Here is a 21494-nt window from a genome sequence, read left to right as displayed (position 1 = left end):
CTGGGTATCATATACATATAACGATTATAGCATTGTTTTTTATCAATTATGCTTTCACATCAATTATACTTAGGTTAGGACTCTATGTATTTTTAGATAATAATATATTAATTACTGGTATATACATAGTTTTTTTTTTTTTTTTTTTTTGCTTAAACAAACTTTACATTATTTATGTATCCTCCATCTGCACCTAGAGAATTTGTTTTAAACATACGGTTTGTTTTTTCTCTCTCTCCCGGTGTAAACACACCATGTACACTTTTCATTACATGGCACGTGTCATATGCTGACTTTTTCTTTATGTACTCAAATTACATACACAAGAACTCGGTCGTAAATTATTTCATGTACTTTCGGGTAAGCTTAATTATAGTCTTTTATCAAGTACCTCTGTATATATATTTTCATCTTGATACTTCATCTATTTTATACATACATACACACACACACACACACACAGACTGTATTTTATATACATATGATGTTTAAAGCATATCCTCCCTATTCATGTGGTATAAAATTATACTTAAGTGAGGGCTCAGGATATATTATTAAATTGGGATATATTAGTATAACATCCTGTTATAACAACAGTTATGGTTAGCCTACATTACGGCTCCTTTTTCTGTCATGCTCGTACAACATACCACAAGCTCAAGGACACGGTCCTATTTTCTAAGAGTATAATGGAGATATGATGTTATTACAACCATGTACACTACGATTACATGGCACTAACTATTCAGGCCATTTCTTATCATACTCATACGAATTACCACGAGTATATAAGAACACGGTCCTACCTTCCACAGAGGGTTTCGGGTTGAATCACACGCATTGGTTCAACCACTCATACGTCACAACATTTTCTGCATAGATTGCCATTTCACATAATTTCACATGGCATTTACAAACTCAGGCCTTTTCTTGACACACTCAGACGACGTAACACGAGTATTCAAGAACACGGCATATACGTCTCACAAGACTTTTGGTTTTGAATCACACGTTCTGGTTCATACATTCATACGTCACTTTACAGCACATTTATGATTCTGCATATTGTCATTTTCACATTAAAAAGTCCCTTACATTCCCAGATCAGTTTAGTGACATGCATATCATCTGATCACCTTCCATATATACACATTACACGGCCAATCCCCTGCTGCCAGGTATCGGACTCAGCGTAACGCTTGTCACCAAGCATGGGCAGTCATGTCACTATCCTACTTTTTACACCTCCCACACATACTGCTAGAAGCCCTAATCCCAGCCTATACAGATTACACAGGTCTCACGGGATCCATTCTCACTCTATCCCTTTTTAGGTTTATCCAGGTTTTCATACCTGTCGATTCTCAAAACTTTACACATACTACCAGGTACGTAAGCCTGCTCACGTTGTAGTTCACATACGTTTCATTCTTCTAGGCCATAGAGTACTGGCAAGTTAGGGGTATAGGCCCAAATAGGTATCTCCCTTCTTGGCATTTCTGCCTATCGTTTAGTGGTCCGCGAGGCCAACACCCCGCCTCCAAGTTTCGGAGGCAAACGCCATCGGGCCACACGTGAGTTAGCCGCCTCGCAATATTTATAGAGAGGGCCTCACCTGTCACTCCCTCCCCCTGTTTTCTTTTACTATCACCGAGAGGCCTACGATTCCTGCCACTACGACGGGTGGCCTCAATAACCCCTCGCGCCAACTCATAGACAGAGCCTCTCATAGCCACTTGGCAACTAGCAGGGCCTCACCTGTCACCAAAGAACAAGATTAATGGTTTCGCCTTACCCGGCATAATTAGCCTGCCAGTACATCCCCTAGGATTTTTCCAAAAGTGTCTGGCACATTCTCACAGTACGGGACAAGGTCCAACTGGAGCAAGATTGATACAGTCATTTTTCTGCAGACACTTTGCAGGTCTGAGAACACCGGCCCGTGCATACTGCTCCTCCATGGCCATACTGCCAATTTTTGTCCTACCACTGCAAACGAACCTACTACCTCACAGGGCACTGGTTCCGCTGGTTCAGCAGAGGAAACGCCCAAAGATAAACTGGGTCGTCCTATCAAGTTTTTTGGGGAAATCCCAAATATGTAATAATTTCATATGTTTGTGCATGTAATTACAGTGGATGTAGGTTATTGCATATATGTTCAAACATGCTTTAGAGCACAGGCGAAAACTATGTGTCCATATAAAATGTACCCTAAGCATACTTAACGGATCTAAAGGGAAATCTTCCCACAAACAAGATTTATCATCGATCTGTCTGCACCTCACACCTCTGCCACACCGAGTCTGAACTCCCTTATCCCCTCGGAGGAATTTTCTCTTCACTACTTCACCATAGATCACGCCATTACGGCTATCATGCAGGCAGGTGTCGGAGCACGGCTCAGCAAGACTGACATAACACATGCTTTCAAATTATTGCCTATCCACCCTACACTATGGCACCTGCATGGCTTAAGTGGGCCGGGCACTACTACTTTTTCTCACGTTTAACGTTTGGTTCAAAAGTAGTCCGGCCATTTTCGACGTATCCGCCGAAACACTATGCTGGTTATTGTTACATGTAGCCAGATGCCCTACAGTTATACACTACTGGATTTCTTACTGATCGCAGAGAATATTTCTCCACCCAGTAGCCGCATAGAAACCATTAGTCTTTTTAAACAGGTGGGCGTCCCAGTTTCCCCCACCAAAACCGAAGGACCAGATACAGTTATCACTTTCCTAGGAATCATACTAGACTCAGCCACAGCCAGCAAGCCAGCCTGCCACACACCAAGATAGAGAACATTCTTACCAACATCAACCTTTACTTACACCTCGGTACTTGTAACCGCAAGAATTACAATCTCTACTTGGGTCACTAAATTTTGCCATGCGCATTATACCCCAAGGCCGGGCTTTCATCTCACGACTCCTAAACATGTTTTCCACTGTTTAGCATGATGCACACAGGTTACCCCTGGATACCCAGGCCACGGCAGACCTACTTATGTGGAGAAACTTTTAACCACCTGGAATAGGAAAAGCATGTTCCCCCCTGAATTGTCTGACTCTTCACCCACCCTCTGGTCAGACGCGGGTCTACCACAGGTTTCGCAGTAATTTACGGGAATAAATGGCTTTGGGGTAGTTGGCCTCCAGAGGTTCAAGACCTGGAGAGTTTTTCAACTACTTCAGCTCTATTTGAGATATATCCCATTGTGGCAGCTGCCGTGACATGGGGGCATCTATGGGCAGGTTCATCAGTACGTTGCTACTCAGACAACCAAGCAACGTACCACATCATAAACAAAGGTCGATCCAAATCACTGACCATTATGAGGTTCTTGAGGAAACTCACCTGGCTGGCCGCGTGTCACAATTTCTTCTTGTTTTGTGTGCATGTCCCAGGTGTATGCAACACGGCTGCTGACCATTTGTCTCGTTTCAATTTACAGGCTTTTCGACATACTTCCGTCAGCTGCACGCACAGCCACGACCACTCCACCTTTCCACCAACTAGTCATGGACTAGACGCTAATGCAACATAGCAGGACATTGTCACAATTAGCGCTATCCGCCAATACCCGGAAGACCTATGACAGGGCTTTCCTTCTATTCAAAAGATTTCTGTCATCACACAATATCGCACAACCTTTCATTATGACATCCTTGTTGGGTTTTGCTTCCTTTTTGCCACCTCAAACTCATATTACCATACAACACAATCAGCTATATCCAACAGGCATACAACATCACATGTTAACATTACAACCAAACAACACAAGTTTCATGTCCTCCTACCAGATCAAAATATCCTTAGGGGTATTCAGAGATCCGAACCCCCACGTACTGCGCAAAGGCTACCCATAGACGTCAATATTTTCAAAGATCTACCCACTACTAGATTTAAACCCTTTGCCAACACATACCTTGGTATTAAAACCGCCATCTATATGACTTTTTATGGGTTTTAAGACCAAGAGAATTTACCGCCATCTACACAACCCAGTCCACTCACATTCTGCTTCACTCACACTTAACAAAACACATGGATTACTATATCTTGCCTCTGCATCACTCCAAAACCAATCAACACGCACCTCCGGTAGAGGTTAGATACTATCTTACCCACAACGAGTGGTGCCCCGTCACATTACTGGACACATATACCCAGGTTTTACAAGCATCACCATCTCAACCACTTTTGTCTACAAGGTTCGGTACTCACTACCACCACCTTCATGACCCACGTCAGGTCATTACTTACACAACTAGGCCTAAAAGCAAATAACTATTCGGGCCACTCCTTCCGCATAGGAGCAGCCACTACAGCGCTGGAAGTCCTCTGCATACTCTAGATACACACCTAACCCAGTACAAGAAGTTAGAAATGCCTTTCAAGATATGTCTGGTTAAAGTATGTAGATTGCTCGTTTCGTAATAAATTTTGATTTTCTACTTTTGCCCTCTTTATTTACAGGTCTACCTCATCGTCGGTTCCGGCACACCACAACCGACTTGCTCTTGTAATACCATCCCACACCTAACAGTGTTTGTATCTTCTGTACTATCAGGAGCCCTTAACACAAGTATTAAGGCCTTTTGGCCTGTAATTGTGGGAGGGGCGTATGACTCACCTTCTACCTACTTAAGGGACACCCCTTACCTGGCTCCATACCGTCCGAGGTCAGCGCTGCATCACCCTCCCACCCACTCCTCTTTATCAACTCCTTTTTCTTACATTTCTTCTTGGTGGGCCCTCTTTATTTACAGGTCTACCTCATCGTCGGTTCCGGCACACCACAACCGACTTGCTCTTGTAATACCATCCCACACCTAACAGTGTTTGTATCTTCTGTACTATCAGGAGCCCTTAACACAAATATATATATACATACACACACACACACACACATGCATGTATCAGTGTATGCGTCCAAAGAAGCAACATGGCTGTGCGATGTAAGGGTGATATGATGTGAGTTATTTAAACCTACACATTTTGTATATGTTGCCAAGTTGCTTTTTTGCATATGTCACTGGATTATAGATGAGGAGGGTGGAAAAGTATATGTTACAAATTTGTGCTTTAGAACTATTCGCTTATTGAAGTGTGCCTTGAAGAAAAAAAAAAAGGGCAGGAACCACTGGTATATGCATTCATACTCTTTACTCTTTTTAAGCATGTTTACTTTTCCACTAACCCTCTCTACTTAGAAATTTTATCTGCGAAGTAACAGTTTACCAGAAATGAAATGTGATAATGTATACGATTGTAACTTCTGCAGAGATTAAAGATATCTGAAATTTCTCTCCCGGGATTAGTAAACCAGGGGCTTTCTAAATCTTATCACCTAATTCCAGTCATCAGGATGGACATTAAAAAATGTCCTCAAAATAACGCCTCTCTATGTTCTAGGTCAGTATGGAAGGATACAACATTTAACCAATGCAGGTTTTTTTCTCCCAATCCCTTTATTTTAATGTTCAATCAACAATTTGAGTTAAATAATTTTCAATACTGAATCCCACATAAGAAGTTCCAAAGAATGAATGATCACCCAACCCAAACCCTTATTTCTATTCTTATTTTTATGAACTGCTGAAAAAAAAAAAAGATAAAAAAAAAACACTACTGAAGGAAATTCTCCAAATTGCTGATTACATGGTTTTGTCAGGCTAATTTCCAGCTGTTACCCCCCCAAAAAACCCCAAACAATTCCAAGGGTCCTTAAAATTCTCATCTTTTTAAATAAGAGTATTACTTTGAGCCTCAAGTATATCTAAGTTCAAGAAGATATGTAAAAAATCACTGGAAGACAGACAAAATGTAGTAGATTGGGTAGATCCCAATGGGGAGTGCTTTAAACAAGGTTTAGCTAGCTTCTGCTGTTGGAAAATGAAGATTTCTGTAAACATAAATGTGATTATCAATAAACTAGGTTAGAAAAAAAAAACTAATGTATGAATATTGATATACCATCTGCTTACTAGAGGTTAGCATACAAGTAGGGAATGAGTATTTAATAATACGGTATTGTGTCTGTAACAGATTCTACATTTGACTGACTGTGCAGATCTTCTATTTAGAGTTTTAGAGTTAGTCATTCTGAAACCGCTGATGTGGATCTAACAATTTAAAGGGATTTAAAGGATTTTTAATATTATGTTTATCTATCCTATGTATTCACAATTATATTGTGGCGGGTTCTGAACAGTACAACTAAATGTAGAAATACACACTTCTGTTCTGGAAATGGATATCTCACGGTCAATCATCATTATCATAATAAATGTATTTGTTTTTTGCCATTGATCACAGTGGTAGGAAAGAAACTGAAACAATGTCTTTATTCTCCTTCTATTTTTCATTGTGTACCGTTTCGCCACTAATGCTTTGTTTCAACATATTGTTTTTTTTAAACACCTTAAGGACTAAGGTTTTTTTGAGATGCAAGTTGTTTGTGACCAAGGCATTTTTGAATATTTTGCCATGTATTGATTTTACCATACTTTCCCCATTTCTATTTAAGTGCACCCTAGCTGTGGCCCCAGCTGACAGATCAAAAGGTATCTGGGGGTCTTTGATACCAGCAGGGATTTGACCCCTTCTGGTACCATTAGTATATGACAGTTTATGCAGTGCCTGGCGATTAAATCCCTGCACTGCATGATGGCATGGACTATCATCTGGTCTTTAAGTGGTTAAAGGGACACTATTGGTGCCAGAACAACTTTAGCTTAAAGATGCAGTTTTGGGTTTATAGACCATGCCCCTGCAGTCTCACTGCTCAATTATGTACCATTTAGGAGTTAAATCACTTTGTTTATACATCCATAGTCAAATGTCCCTGCATTTGACTTGCACAACCTTCCTAAACACTTTTTGAAAAATAACCTAGATAATTTAGGTTCATGTATTGCACAGTCTGTTTAATCTAGAATATCTTATCTCCTGCTATGTTAATAGCTGTCTAGACCCTGCAGGAGTCTCCTGTGTGTGATTAAAGTTCAATTTACAGAGCAGGAGATAAAAAAAACTTTATAAGTAAGTAAGTAAGTAAGTGATTAGAAATTAAACCAGTTTTTTTCATGCAGGCTGTGTGAGTCACATTCAGCAAAGATATGGCTAGGGGTTGCATGAACAGAAGTGTAGAGAGGCAAGCAGGCCTCTCCAAATCCCAGTGACGAAGGTGCTTTCGTCACACATCTTCACTCCCAGGGGGAGCTTAACCAGGTACCTGACCTCCTGTCGGTCAGTACCTGAGTTAGTCGAGCAGCCCACCCACAACCACGTACTGCACCTGTAGTTCTTGGGTGTCCAGCTTTGTCCTGTCTATCCCAGGCTGCAGAGGGCACGACCGCCACCACTGATCTCCCTTGTGTTCCCAGGCATGAAGCTGTAGGTACATGGTGGGCAGAGGCCAACTGCGCTCTGCCCTGGTGCCAGCACTTCTGCTGGGGGGGGGGGGCTGCGGGGATTCAGGTCCTGAACCAAGGAGCTGTTTGTCAGGGTACCTGAGGTCTCTACCTCCGAGAGAGGTAGAGACTTAGAAGTTTATCCGTCCGGACGCCATGTTTCTCCTGTTCCTCGCGGTCGACCCGTTCACATAAACGCCGGCCGCGAGGGAGTTACTTCCTTATGTAGCATGGTGCCCGGAGACCGACGTCATGACGCCAATCCGGAACGACCTGTCACTCAATCCGTTGGAGACCAATCAGGACTCGTCGGTGGCGTGTCTATCCTCTCTAGCCAGGGTATTTAAACATACTTCGCCCTGTTGCTCATTGCCCTGTCGTGGTTCTAGCCTGTCTAGTCACACAGTGCTCTGGTGTTTTTCAGTTATCCTTTTGGTTACGACCCGGCTTGTTTGACTTACTCTGTTTACCTCTGTTATCCTTGACCCGGCTTGTTACTCGCTTACCTGTCCTCTCGTTCTTTCGACCTCGGCTTGTCTATGACCATTCTCTATACTCTCTGTACGTTAGTCCGGCCATTCTAAGGTCCGGTATACGTACCCTGTACCTGTTTGTACTTTGCGTGTTGGATCCCTGACCCGATCCTGACATTACGACAGGGCCAATGGATCCTGCAGGTACAAACAGTCAGGTTTGTCCCTCTGATTCCAGGTTTGATGCCATGGAACACAGAATGAATCAAATGGCCTTAGCACTACAGGCGTTATTGTCTCGTGCTAATAACCCACCAGAGGAGACGCGTACTACTCCAATTTCCTCTGTAAATTCAGGCCTAGAGGTAGCCACTGTAGGTGCCTCTTCCCGTATTACCCCACCAGTACGTTATGGTGGTTCACCGGAGAAGTGTTGTGGTTTTTTAAACCAGATCAGTATTCATTTTGAATTGCAACCTCGCTCCTATCCTACCGATAGGGCAAAGGTTGGATTTATTATCACCTTACTCATTGAGAAAGCTCTGAGATGGGCCAACCCATTATGGGAGAACGATAACCCGTTGGTATATAATTATAATGCCTTTGTAGCTGCCTTTAGAAGAACTTTTGACCTGCCTGGTAGGAAGGTCAATGCAGCCAGATTACTGTTGCGCCTGAGACAGGAGAACCGAACACTTGTGGATTATGCACTAGAGTTCAGGTCTCTGGCGGCAGAAGTCAAGTGGAATGAGCAGGCTTATATAGATGTATTTTTGAACGGGTTATCAGATGTTATCCTTGACGAAGTTGCTACTAGGGAGCTGCCTGAGAATTTAGAGGACTTAATTTCGTTCATTTCTTGCATTGATGAGCGTTTAAGAGAGAGACAGAACACTCGAGAGAGGAATCTTAGACCTACCTTTAAGTTAGCACCCGCATTTCAAAGTCCTGATTCCAATACCTCACTGTTTCCTGAACCTATGCAGATAGGCAATACTCGCCTTTCAGAGGAGGAGAAACAGTACAGGAGAAGGGAGGGACTATGTATGTATTGTGGAGTCAGAGGTCACTTGCGCCTGAATTGTCCTATTCGCTCGGGAAACGCCCGCACCTAAGTTTCTCTAGAGGACAGGCCTTGGGTGTTTCTATTTTGTCCTCTACTCATGATTATAAAAATCACAGGTTGCTGTTACCAGTTTCTTTAACGTGGGAGAAGGGAGTGCTAAAGACCATGGCCTTGATAGATTCCGGTGCTGCTGAGAATTTTATCGACCAAGCCTTTGCTACTAAACACACTATCCCATCCCAGTTAAGAAAGATACCTTTGGCCGTTGAGGCCATAGATGGTAGACCGCTACTCGAGCCTGTTATCTCGCGTGAGACTATACCTATTAACTTAACTGTTGGTATCTTACACGAGGAGAACTTATCACTTATGCTCATTTCGTCTCCTTCTGTTCCCATAGTTCTGGGGTACCCATGGTTAAGGAGACATAATCCTATTATCGATTGGGAGTTAGGGGAAATACTCTCATGGGGTCAGGGTTGTCAGGAGAGGTGTTTACGCAGGGTATCCCCATTGGCTGTAATTAACACACCAGACAGTTCTACCGAGTCTAAGGGGATACAGATACCTCCTCTATACCTGGATTTAAAAGCAGTGTTCGACAAGAAGAACGCTGATACGCTACCCCCACACAGGACATTTGATTGTAAAATTAATCTATTGCCTGGTACCATGCCGCCCAGGGGTCATGTATACCCTCTATCCACTAAAGAGAATGCTGTTTTAGAGGAGTATATTCAGGAGAATTTAGACAAGGGATTCATTAGGAGATCTTCCTCTCCTGCCGGGGCTGGATTTTTTTTTGTTAAAAAGAAGGATGGTTCACTCAGACCTTGCATCGATTACCGAGGTTTGAATAAAATAACCATCAGAAATGCCTATCCTATTCCCCTGATTACCGAGCTCTTTGACCGGCTAAAGGATTCTAAAATTTTCACCAAGTTGGATCTCAGAGGGGCATATAACTTGGTGAGAATTCAGCAAGGCCACGAGTGGAAGACAGCGTTTAATACCCGCTATGGTCATTATGAGTACACGGTCATGCCCTTTGGTCTTTGCAACGCACCTGCAGTTTTTCAAGATTTGATTAACGAAGTTCTTAGGGAATTCCAACATGATTGTGTTATTGTCTACCTGGATGACATACTCATACACTCTAGAGAGATTGAGACTCACCATAGACAAGTCAGAAAGGTGTTACACAAACTTCTGCAACACGGTTTATACTGTAAGTTGGAGAAATGCAGTTTTGACCAGACCCAGATAGACTTTCTGGGATACGTGATTTCTGGGGAAGGCTTTAAGATGGATCCTGACAAACTCCAGTCTATTCTAGGTTGGCCATTGCCTAAGGGACTCAAGGCTATTCAGAGGTTTATTGGGTTCTCCAATTATTATAGGCGCTTCATTAAGGGTTACTCGTCTATTATTGCGCCCATTACCAATATGACCAAACAGGGGGCGGATACTAAGACGTGGTCTACTGAAGCTCTCGTTGCTTTCAAGAATCTCAAAGAACTTTTTGCCTCTGCTCCAATTTTAGTCCATCCTGATACGACTTTGCCGTTTCTACTCGAGGTCGATGCCTCTGAGACAGGAGTAGGTGCGGTTCTGTCACAAAGGTTAGGGGTGGATAAACCACTACACCCGTGTGGTTTTTTTTCCATGAAACTTTCTGGGCCTGAGAGCAGATATGACATCGGAGACAGGGAACTGTTAGCGGTCATTAAAGCCTTAAAGGAGTGGAGACATTTATTGGAGGGGACCTTACACCCTATTACTATTTTGACGGACCACAAAAACTTGTCCTATATTGGGGAGGCCAAGCGTCTGTCTTCTAGGCAAGCGCGTTGGTCCTTATTCCTGACTCACTTCAATTATGTGCTAACTTACAGACCTGGTTCTAAGAACTCTAAAGCCGATGCTTTATCTTGCCAATATGAACCTTCTACTATACCGGAACCGGTTCTTTCTTCTATAGTTCCGAGATGCAATATTGTTGCTAATACGAATCTCAGGATTCACTCCCTGTTACTGGCCAAGATCATTAAGCTGCAACATCTAGCACCTAAACAGACTCCTGCGGGTCGACATTTCGTTCCTCCTGCTCTTCAACTGGAACTGTTGCAGTGTCTCCATAACAGCAAGATGGCGGGACATCCTGGTATTCGCAAAACATTTGCTTTGATCTCCAAAGACTTCTGGTGGCCTGCTTTACGTAAAGATACTAAAGATTTCATCGCTGCTTGTGAGGTTTGTACTAAAACCAAACAACCCCATACACTCCCTTGTGGATTCCTGCATCCCTTAGAGGCTCCAGAGAAACCATGGTCCTGTTTGGCCATGGACTTTATTGTCGATCTACCTATCTCTAAAAAACAGACTGTTATTCTCACCGTGGTTGACAGATTCACTAAGATGGCTTACTTCATTCCTCATTTTGGAGGGCCTTCTGTTCACAACTAGGTATCAAGTTGAACTTTTCTTCTGCCTATCATCCTCAGTCTAACGGAGCTGCTGAACGTACCAACCCGAAAATTGAACAATATTTACGATGTTTTGTTTCCGAACACCAGGACGATTGGGTCGGTTTGATTCCTTGGGCGGAGTTTGCACACAACAATCTCGTCTGCGATTCTACTCATTCAAGCCCCTTCTTCATGAATTATGGCTTTCATCCGTCTATTCTTCCTTCGGCTTCTCCTTCCCAGGGGGTGCCGTCGGTTGATGTTCATGTGGCCAATTTGAGGAAGTTGTGGGACCAAACTCGACAAATCCTTATGCACAACTCTATGCTGGTTAAGAAACACGCTGATAAACGTAGAAGGGCGGCTCCGGTCTTTGTTCCAGGTGATAGGGTATGGCTGAGCACAAGGAACATCCGTTTAAAAGTGCCCTCCATGAAGTTCGCTCCTCGTTATATTGGTCCTTACAGGGTACTGACTCGAATCAATCCAGTTGCGTACCGTCTAGCTCTTCCTACTACCTTACGCATCCCTAACTCGTTTCATGTTTCATTGCTGAAACCACTTATATGCAACAGATTTTCCTCCACAACAGCCCCTCCTCGCTCTGTTCAGGTGGAGGGTCAGGAGGAGTATGAGGTTAACTCTATTATTGATTCTCGAATCTCACGGGGGAAGGTTCAATATCTGGTCGATTGGAAGGATTATGGTCCTGAAGAGAGGAGTTGGGTACCTCAAGTGGATGTTCATGCTCCTCGTCTCCGCAGGGCGTATCACTCCCACTTCCCATCTCGTCCCGGTTCCTTCCGCCCGGTGGGCGTATCTGAGAGGGGGGGTACTGTCAGGGTACCTGAGGTCTCTACCTCCGAGAGAGGTAGAGACTTAGACGTTTATCCGTCCGGTCGCCATGTTTCTCCTGTTCCTCGCGGTCGACCCGTTCACATAAACGCCGGCCGCGAGGGAGTTACTTCCTTATGTAGCATGGTGCCCGGAGACCGACGTCATGACGCCAATCCGGAACAACCTGTCACTCAATCCGTTGAAGACCAATCAGGACTCGTCGGTGGCGTGTCTATCCTCTCCAGCCAGGGTATTTAAACATACTTCGCCCTGTTGCTCATTGCCCTGTCGTGGTTCTAGCCTGTCTAGTCACACAGTGCTCTGGTGTTTTTCAGTTATCCTTTTGGTTACGACCCGGCTTGTTTGACTTACTCTGTTTACCTCTGTTATCCTTGACCCGGCTTGTTACTCGCTTACCTGTCCTCTCGTTCCCTCGACCTCGGCTTGTCTCTGACCATTCTCTATACTCTCTGTACGTTAGTCCGGCCATTCTAAGGTCCGGTATACGTACCCTGTACCTGTTTGTACTTTGCGTGTTGGATCCCTGACCCGATCCTGACACTGTTGTGGAGAGGAGGGATTGCCTACCTCCTCCTCCTGGCACTCCTGTAATGCGGGTTGGGGATCTGGATCGACCATCCAACAATCCTGTAGGGTAGGCGGCCGCTGGGGAGAGTGTACACAAACCCTCCCCTCTGCCTGTAGTACACACTGCTGCTGGGGAGAGAGACCGACCATCTCCTCTCCCTGTAGGATGCACTGCCACTGAGGAGAGAGACAGATTGTCTCCTCTCCCTGTAACGCTGCTGTAACCACCACAGACTCCACAACCACCGTAGCTTAACTGGAGTCTCGCCGTCTTCCTTCCACCCTGTATGAACCTCCAGCATCCAGGACCGTGTGGGGAAGATCTCTCCTCCAAGGAGAGCGTAACAGGAGCAAGCTCTCAAAAGAGCTAAGTGATTAAAGCTCAAGGGAGTATGCAGCGCATAGCAATCCCCAGTGTGAATATAGCTGTCCCCTCCAATCACGAGACAAGACTACGTGTTGAGGGTCAAGAAGAACTCAGGTTTAATGGCACACACTCTGCTTTTATGCAATTCTCCCCTGCAAGGGAGACGCCCACATACAATTATACTTTACCCAATCACACAATGGTTACATCCCACAGATTCCCTCCCATTAGCCTGAGAGGTAACCTAATTATGCGTACATACATACATAATGGGTGGAGTATCTTGGTTCAAGGTAAAAGATGGTGGTTAAAAAACAGATGGAATAACTGTAAAGACAAAATAATGGACAAGCCCCTAGTGCAATATCATACAGTACAGAGAGAATAAAGTGCAAGTTGCGTGATTAAGTACTCACAAGGAGAGAGCCAAATAAATATGGCTCAGTCTGGGCGCCTGTGGGATAGTTGGAAGGGATCCCACTCCCTTTAGATGTGTAGATATTTCTTTGTTGTTCCCAACAACAAAGAACAACAAAGAATTATCTACACATCTAAAGGGAGTGGGATCCCTTCCAACTATCCCACAGGCGCCCAGACTGAGCCATATTTCTTTGGCTCTCTCCTTGTGAGTACTTAATCACGCACCTTGCACTTTATTATCTCTGTACTGTATGATATTGCACTAGGTGCTTGTCCATTATTTTGTCTTTACAGTTATTCCATCTGTTTTTTAACCACCATCTTTTACCTTGAACCAAGATACTCCACCCATTATGTATGTATATATTTCTGTTTGATTTTAGTGTGGATAGAGAGGTTACCACACGGGTGTTTTTGAGTTACTTGGTATTCTTTGGTTTATACACTTAGACTCTGTACTTGTATTTTTAACAATTATCCGTACAGTTTAAACATACTTTTTACCCAACTTTCATAACTCTAAAACCATACATCCAATATTAATAACAGTTACATATTATTAATCAGCACATTCCAAATACAAACATACCCAAAAATCATTCGAATCCGTTTAGCCGTTCAGGATATAAGTCCTTTATGACCGACCGCAAGCACATTTTCATGCCCAAAACAGTTCCATGGATTTGGGCTGTGCGGTCGGTCTATTTTACACCGAGAAAATGACTCTTCGAACGGGACTTAGTCTCCAGTCGCGGTGTCGAAGAAGGTACGAGTCAGCGGTGTTCGTGCAATTGGGTAGCCGCAAACAGTTCCATAGATTTGGCTGCACACACCGCTGACCGCGTTTGAATAAGTTAAAATGGCCGCCTCCACGTGTTCGTTTGTCGAATGGCGGCCACTTCGACGACTTCGGCACTTCGAACACTTCGGCACTTCGACTGCATCCGAAGTGCCAGTTTAAAAGTTGTAACACTGCTCCAAAGCATTTAAAGGGCCAGGAACAGCATTCAAAAATCCATTATGCCCAAATGTAATTCTTAAAGGGCAATACATCCCAGGGCCATAGTCGCAGGGCAGGAGGCTAGCGATCAGTCCTCTCCAATGCCCAGTGGCAAATGGTAGTTTGTCACATGGAGTTTGAGGACCCCTGATCTATACACTCAAACTGCTTCATTAAGCTCAAGTTGTTTGGTGCTTATAGTATCGCTTTACGCTAGGTAGTGTGTTCTATTTGATCACTTGTGAATGTTGACATCATCAGCTACTGCATGTGAAGACAAAGATAATGGATTTGAGAGGGGAATTAAATACGGAGATTTATTCTGTAATGGACTATTACAGTATAATTAATTTAAAACAACATTAAATTGTTAGTGGGGTCAATATCCCTTTAAAGGTAGCAATCTGAAATAGAGTGAAATAATGAAAGTTTTCAAACTATTTTCAAAGCCTTTTTAATTAATAATAACCTTTCCTTTCCAAGTGTACATCCTTCCCGTCTCATTCTGCCATTACTATGCTCGTATTTTATTTATCTACTGTCAAGCATATTGTATTACAAATGCAAGGCAAACCTGCCAGTTTCCCATTTAATTAAGCAACAGATTTTATGCAAAAATGTATTTTTATTAACCCTCTCAGTATTTTAAATCACCAATAAGAGACACATTTTAGTAGCATGACTTAGGGGCACATTTACTAAACAAGGTTTAATACCCTGGGCTCTGCAAAGTCACTAGTTTTCTTCAAGGTCAGGCAACTTGTTGAAAATTGCCAACTTGACGATTTACAAAATGCATTTAATTTATCAAGATGACAAATTTCACTGACATGGAAGAGCAGGCTCGGGGAAAGTCAGCAAGTGGAAACAAAGTTGAATACTTCTAAAGAAGAACTAAAACTATAGTTATGTCTGAGAGATCAGATACAAAGTGCTCAACTCCAAAAAAAAATAAAAAAATAAATAAAAAAAACATAAAATATTAACAGTTATTAAGAAAGTGCACAATTGTGCTATTCAGTGCTAACTCATATTTAAATTCATATGTTCTCCGTAAATATAACTGAACAGAGCCAAAACACTGTAGAGTGTATTAACATTTGTATGTAATGGTGGCATTGTGCATTATCCAAAAGAGACAAAAGTACCATAAAACCATAAAAATTTACGGAATCAATGCATTCCATTGGTGTTTACTCAACTTTTACAACTTTGCACCACTTTTATGATCACAAAACATTTTTTTAACATTCCTTCTACATCTAGGCTTGCCTGATAGGGACATGCCTCAACGACACAAATGATTAATTTGTTGGAGGTTTGGTTAAACAGATTTACAACTGTGTTTTTTTTAGCCAAAAGTTATGATACATTCTTGGCTTATGCAGAAGACCCGCTTGTCAAGACATACATTTCCATTCTGACTCATGCTAGAGATCGTATGGATTGAAAGAAACATACATTCATAAGTGGTGGTCCTGTCCACAAATCAATGTCCTGCTACTTTATTCATGGATTTATTACTGTGACGAAGTGCCCTTCGCCACTTGTGCCTGGAGAGGACTGCTTGCCCGCCTCTTGCCCTGTGACTATGGACCCTGGGAGATTTGGCCCGTTCAATTCAGTATGATATGTTATGTATTTTTGTATCCTTTTGTGTTTTACTGGTAACATGTGCTCAATAGAGTCTGCCTCTATCCCTGGATATAATTGGATTATTTTCCCCATTGTCTCCAGGATAGAGGGCTCTTTAAAACTGGTTTGGGCCAGATAGCCATGCTGCCAGCCAGGCCCCAAAAGATACTTCTGAACCCCTGGTCTGATTCATGCCATTTTTTGATATGCTGTTCCCCTGAATGGATTGATTGTGAATATATAATTTTTATGTGAATGTGATGTATATTTTAGAAGTTATGAATATGCTGTAAAAACTGTATTTTTCCTGCCTGTGATAATTGCATCTTCTATTGTATAAGATAATTGAATCACAGGCAGAGGGGAGGATTTTGTGTGGGCTGTAACCTCTGTTTTATTGGCTACTGTAGATAACGTGTGTGTCCCTTCCCTGCATGGGAGCAGGGCATAAAAGAAACTGTAGCTTGAATACCTGTTGTTGTTACTTCCAGTAAAGTTCTGTTCCAGCATTAAGCTTTAGCTCATGTGTGGATTATTTGGTGATACCGGCGATATTTATTCCTGTACATTATTGGGAATATTATTTTATGGGAAGAAGGGAATGCTTGACGGAGTAACGGATTGTACCGTCACACTTACCATTTGATGTCTTCTTTATTCTAAATTCTTATTTTTTCAGTCCCAAAAAGGCCAAATAAAAAAAGATAAGGAAAGATCTTTGGAATTTTCCAACGCTGTGTAATTTGACTCATAACTCTCTGATTGGTTACTTTCAATCCACCAATCAGAGTGTTTTTATGAGTGAAATTACACAGCGTGGGAAAATTCCAAAGAACTTTCCCAAGCTGTGTAAAATGACATAAGCCTTCCTCGCCCTGCAGAGCTCAGTCTGTGAGGAGCTCTCCATGGATGAAAATAGATTTTTTTTTTTTGCTCTCGTTTTTTTTAAATATTTTTTTTGAAAGTGCGTTGGTTATTATGAATTTTTATTTGTCCTTTTATTTTGTCCTGCAGAAGGTTCCCCCCCTCATTGTTATGTAGGGCCCCCACCCACCACACAGGGGGTGGAGTCCGGGGGGAAGAAAGTTGGTCCCCCCCCTCATTCTTATTTAGGGCCCCCACCCACCACTCAGGGGTGGAGGCCGGGGGGGGAGGACAGTAGGTCCCCTTCCTCATTGTTATGTGGGACCCCCAACCACTGCGCAGGGCAGGGGGCCGGGGGAGGACAGCAGGTCCCTCTCCTCATTGTTATGTAGGGCCCCCACCCACCGCTTAGGGGTGGGGGCCAGGGGGAAGGACCGTAGGTCCCCCCTCATTGTTATGTAGGGCCCCCACCCACCGCGCAGGGGGGGAGAACAGTAGATCCCCCCCCTCATTGTTATGTAGGGCCCCCAACCGCTTCTCAGGGGTGGGGCCGGGGGGAGGACAATAGGTCCCCCCCTCCCTTATTTTACTTTAGGTCCACCACCCGCCGTTCAGGGGTGGGGGCCAATAGGTTTTTCTATTTTTTATTTTTTTTACAGTGAGCAGCCATGTGCTGCTCACTGTTTACTGCTCACTGTTTACTAGACACGCCCCTACTCGCGGTATAGCGAGTAGGGGCTGAATTGACTAATACTAAGTAATCTTTACTTATTATTAGTAAATGTGGCTGAAAGACCAATTCAGGTCTTTCTGCCTTTTGGTAGATAACTCCCTAATTCCCACGGTATTAGGGAGCTATCTACTAAGCAGCTGCTTATTTTATGTTATTTTAAGTTATTTTAAGTGATTTCCCTATCCACATTTGTTTGCAGGGCACTTGTCCTACTCTTACCACCATTTTACTTCCTTTTGCAGCCCTCTAGCCCTTTCCAGGACTTTTTAGAGCCATTTTTGTGCCCAAAAGTTCGGGATCCCCATTGACTTCAATGGGGTTCATGTTCAGGGCCAAGTTCGATCCCGAACCCAGACTTTTTTTCCGAAGTTCAGCCGAACCCGCCGGACCAGAAAAGTCAGGTGTCCGCTCAACTCTATTTATAAGTAAAGACGAACTCAGGATTTCCATACTTACAGGGTAGGGTGTCTGTTCCTGCAAAATGGGTGCATTCAGGTGGTAAAAATATATTTTAATGTATTTTTAGTTAGTCTTTTCATTTTATTAAAAATACACACAGCAGCTTTATTGCTTTCTCATCCATTGTTCCTACTCAGATCACATCTCAGATGCTGCTTCTGGCTAAAATCTATTTACACCCATACTTTTTAATTTTGCTGTCTTGCTCATTGTTCCTTTGTTCTACACATGAAAAGAAAGAAAAGCTACACAGAAGACTTAGCGTGATAAAATTCCAACTGTTTGTTTTTATATACATTTCATAAGGATTTAAGGCACTTTCACTTTCTAGACCTTTCCTTTTTAGACCTTTGTTTTATATAATGTAAATGACTCTCCTTCTCAATTTACGCCCTGTTGGCATAATTTCACTTCACCTTAACCCCGCTTCTCCTATTATCCTACTCATTCTCTATCTCATTTAAATGTTTACACTTGGTGAGACAATTCATCATCTTTCCTTGTTCTTGATAAATGAAGCACTAGAAAGCAAGTGTCAAGGATAATGTGGATGGAGCTGGATGTGATATCAGAGATGCTGCCAAATTCACATTGTGATTTCAGTGGACCTGGTCACTTTGGAATGTTCCTGTAACAAGCCTCCAAAGTTACAAACTCTAGCAATGTACAGACTTTTGTTATTAAAAAAAATGATATCATTTGACATTTGATTAATCATTTGACATTTTTTAAACAAGCAAGCTTTTAAACAAATATACAAACTAAAATAAGCAAGATAATGTTGAAAAGTATGTAAAAAATATTATAAACATACTATAAACTTACTCAGTTTGCTTTGTCGGGCACACCTGTTAGCTAGGGTAGTTTTTTTCAGCTTTCCATCTCCTGCCTCAGTTTCACATGAACTAGCACTAGCAATATAAACTAAAAAAAAAGCAAGAAAAAGTTGAAAAATTTGTCATAAATATTATAATGGTACTAAGAACTTTCTCCGTTTGCTTTGTCGGCCACACCTCTTAATCAGAGGAGTTTATTTGACCTTCCCTCCCCTGCCTCTTACCCACTTACTCTCACCCACCCACTAACATGAGAAACTATGTGCACGCTAATGACTTTTGCAAATAAACTAGCAATGGTTGCTGAGAGTGATGGAAACAACAATGACAAACTGATTCTCTGCAACCCTGCATACAGAAAAGATAGAGCAATTGTAACAATTGATTATAAATACTGAGTGACACACTGCTATGCACAGTTAATCCCACTATATACTGAGGGTCCCACTGCTCTGCACAGTTAATCCCACTATATACTCAAGAAAGGCCTCTGGATACAGGGAAGCACCTAGAACTTAGAATAGGCAGGACCAGACCAACAACATTGACATTAATGAATTGGCAAACGAGAAGGAGTGAGGCTCAACGAAATAAGGAGAATAAGATTGCAAAGTAAGGCTAGCTGGGAAGAGAGTCTGGGTGCAACAGCCTGCAATCACACTACAGACAGATAGTGGCACTGTGAGCTCCTGCACCAGACTGAGTAAACCAAATCATGACACTAAAAGACATACTGACACAAACACAGATACATACACTGACAAACATAATGACAAACAGACACATGCACTGACAGACATAGTGACACACACACTCAGACACACATACACATTCAAAATTTTTAACTTTTGTAGCCACCCTCCAGTTTTCTACTTTTTGCAGGAGGGGGGGGGGGGGGTGGGTTCCCCCAGAGTCCAATGTTGGGAGTTAGATTCCATCTCTCTGGGTCCAGCACCTGTTCTCACTGCATCCTCCTACCCACTCTCTTACGGCTCTGTGTTCTTTGGGAGGTAGTGACCGGTCATCACTTACTCTGCAGACTGGAAGGGGGCCCAGCCGCACTGTTAATCAGGCAGCGTCTGACCAAAACCCTGCTGAAAAATGCCCACTGGGTGGGCCTAAAGGCATTAACTACCCAGTGGGCCCGCTTAGTGCAGCCCCCCACGCTGCATCAGAGGGCCCATGGGAGAGAAAAAGAAATTGCTGTTTGCTCCTCGTTAAAGATGGATCTGTACGTAACTGTATCTGGGTGTCCTTATAACAGTGACTATGCTTTTGACTGTTTGGCTGTAGCTGTGTATGAATATAACAGTGTGTCCTTGTAACAGTGACTGTGACTATGTTTGTGACTGTGTGTGCCTGTAACTGTGTGTGACTGTGTAATTCTGTAAGTATATGTCTGACTGGATGTGTTACTGTGTGTATGTGATTATGTGCATGCATATGTGGCTGTGTGAATGTGACTGTGTATGTTTGTTTTACTATGTATATGTGACTTTGTGCATCTGTGTGTATATATATGACTGTGCGTCTAGGCATATGTATGTGTAAGTTACTACATGCATAATCGTTTCATTATTTATTTATAAAATTATTTATTTATAAAATTAAATAATATATACTTAGATCATATATATATTTATTATATATATATATGATCTAAGTATATATATACACATATACACATAAATATACATACACTGTCTACGTGTATTTTAATATTAATATATACATAATTATATATATATATATATTAATATCAAAATACACGTACAATGATATTGATTAAATATATATATATATAATTTTCATTATATATATATTTATATATAATAAAAAATAAATAAATATATAAATATGATAAAAAATAAAATTAAAAAAATAATAAAAAATAAATAGATAAAAAATATATAAACATGCGTCATTTCGTTCTAACTGTATTTTAAAATTAATATATATATATTGATATCAAAATACATGTAGAACAAAATAATATATATATATCTATATACATATGTATATACGTATATATCACTATATATATATACCTATATATAAATAAAAAAAATATATACATATATATACACATATATATATAAATATATATATATAATAATTCTACGTATATATTTATGTAATAATTTTACATAATTAGGTAATTTCATTAATTACAATTTGCAGGACCTGCCTGACAACCCAGGCCGAAAGTTCAGGGAATTAAATTTTCTAGCACTATATTTAACCCTGTAACTTTCCAAGACACCATAAAACCTGTACATGGGGGCTACTGTTTTACTCGGAGGACTTCGCTGAACACAAATATT

General features: G+C 42.0%; 1 protein-coding gene across 1 annotated transcript in view; it reads right to left on the bottom strand.

The window, feature by feature from the left end:
• The window catches only part of GNPDA2 (glucosamine-6-phosphate deaminase 2), a 41353-nt gene extending 22175 nt beyond the window's left edge, over positions 1–19178 (bottom strand). Inside the window, exon 1 of the mRNA XM_063459929.1 lies at positions 19160–19178. The gene's annotated coding sequence lies outside the window, so the exon portion shown is untranslated. The remainder of the gene's footprint in view (positions 1–19159) is intronic.
• Positions 19179–21494: the final 2316 nt, after the last annotated feature.

Source organism: Pelobates fuscus, chromosome 6 (genome assembly GCF_036172605.1).
Source record: "Pelobates fuscus isolate aPelFus1 chromosome 6, aPelFus1.pri, whole genome shotgun sequence".
NCBI classification, from domain to species: domain Eukaryota; kingdom Metazoa; phylum Chordata; class Amphibia; order Anura; family Pelobatidae; genus Pelobates; species Pelobates fuscus.
The sequence above is the reverse complement of the archived record's forward strand: the minus strand, read 5'-3'. Positions and strand labels throughout refer to the sequence as shown.